Genomic DNA, 2,083 nt, shown 5'->3' with positions numbered 1-2,083 from the left:
ACGATTTTCATTTTTAATTAGTGACTTCAAAGACTCCTCCCCCCAATACTCCAGTTCAAGCCATTGTTCCTCAGTCTAACTGTGTAGGACACAGCTCCCTGGCCCATGCTGGTGTTATGAGCCTTGCGCTCCCCCAGCTGTGGCAGTCGGTCGCCGCCCGGCCTCTCACAGCTGCTCCTGACCGGAGACCTCAGCGTTAGGAGCACAGGTTCAACCACCTGAGCCACCGGGCCGCCCAACTTCAAAGATTTTTAACAAACCTGAGTGTGGCCCCTCAAATACCATATCATTTTTAATTAGTGTCCAGATTTCCCCAGTATGTGAAAGAATGCGTTCAGGGCTTATTTTCTTTTGAGTGACAACTGTTGTAGTACACTGTGAGAAAACCCACTTCAGAACTTTTTAAAACACAGGTGTGTTATAAATAAGATCTACATTTTGGTGACTCTGGTTTAAGATTTATTTAAAGGTAACCCTGTGCTCTTGACGATGATGACACTTGTAGCACTTATTTGGCAAAATTCTCCACAGAGATCATCTATGTTTAAAGAAACACATTTGGCACAATCAAAGCTGTATTTTAATGTCCTCATTTGTAGTATTGTCATATAACATTGGCCTCTGCTTTGAATGCTGAGAAAAAAGAAACAAACAATCCAGATCTTTTTTTTTTTTCTGCTTCCTCTGACATTTAGTAGTTTTCCATGAGTGCAAAATATGACTTTTTGTTCCTTTATACATGATGATGTTGGGCCTTGCCTGGAGACTTTTTACAGCAGGCAATAAACACATAAAGAGAGAGGAAATACATTTTGTATTCCTCAAGGAAGAGTGAGAGGACTAACACCATGAGAGTGGACACTGGGTGTGCCTGCGCGTTTGAAGGGACATTTCCATCCTAGTGACAAAAATGCATCCAATTCTTACATGAAAAGAAAGACTGAGCTCTTCCCATAAGTGGCTAGAGGTGACCTCTGAAAATAGTTCACTATTCACTTGACCCAGAGAACCCCACAAAATCATGTAAATTGAGAGGTTCAAATCTATATGTCCATTTGAAAAACACTCATGAAACTGTCCAGGCCGTCAAGGGTATGCATATCCGAAAAGCCACCACGTATCTAAAGGATGTCACATCCCAGAAGCAATGTGTGCCATTCCATCATTACAGTGGTGGAGTTGGGAGGTGTGCCCAGGCCAAACAGTGGGGCTGGACACAGGGTCAGTGGCCCAAAAAGAGTGCAAAATTTTTACCGCACATGCTTAAAAATGCAGAGAGTAATGCTGACCTTAAGGGCTTAGATGTAAAGTCTCTGGTCACTGAACACAGCCAGGTGAACAAAGCTCCCAAGATGCTTTGCAGCACTTACAGAGCTCACGGGAGGGTTAACCCATGCATGAGCTCCCCCTGCCACACTGAGACGAGAAAGAGCAGATTGTTCCAAACCAGAAGAGGAGGTTGCACAGAAGAAACAGATCTCCCAGAAGAAACTGAAGAAACAAAAACTTATGGCCCAGAATAAATTCAGCATCAAATAAGTGCTAATAAAAGTTAAAAAAAGAAAAGAAAAAAAGACTGAAATAGCCAAAGATCTAAGTTCAATGAGGAACGTAGTCATGTTTTAAGCTATGTGAACAATCACCACCAATGTGACAGGGACACTGATGACTTGATTGGTTGAAGAAACCATTATCCAAAGGTCACATTGCCCCCACGGAATCAAAGAAATAAACGCACCAGCCCAATGTGCTAATAGTTTGACATTGGTGGAAGGATCTGAAACTTCCATAGCACAGCTTGAGTGTATTTATTTTGGAAAACACAGTGGGGACTGACCGTGGCCATTAGCTTTTTTTCCTGTTGTGATCTTCCTTTTTTCATTTTGTGTGAGATTAATTTGTGACTGAGATTTATTAGCCTAAAGGAGGCTGGGGTTGATGAGATTTTGCTGATATACTGCATAGAACACACATCAAGTCAAAGAGAAAAGATGAAAAATTGAAATGATAAAGTTGCATTGCTAGCTTGTTGCTGAGGTAATTGAAGTAGCTTGTGTTGTGCTGTGTTGTGATGGGTAGAAAT

The 2,083-nt window shown here is 41.8% G+C and overlaps 1 pseudogene; it reads left to right on the top strand.

Annotated features, from left to right (window-relative positions):
* Positions 1-1,065: 1,065 nt before the first annotated feature.
* Positions 1,066-1,539, top strand: LOC141573114 (large ribosomal subunit protein uL22 pseudogene; annotated as a pseudogene).
* The last annotated feature ends 544 nt before the right edge of the window (positions 1,540-2,083 follow it).

Source organism: Rhinolophus sinicus, linkage group LG09, assembly GCF_036562045.2.
Source record: "Rhinolophus sinicus isolate RSC01 linkage group LG09, ASM3656204v1, whole genome shotgun sequence".
In the NCBI taxonomy this organism is placed as follows: domain Eukaryota; kingdom Metazoa; phylum Chordata; class Mammalia; order Chiroptera; family Rhinolophidae; genus Rhinolophus; species Rhinolophus sinicus.
Note: the sequence above shows the minus strand (reverse complement) of the source record. Positions and strands in the feature narration are given on the sequence as shown.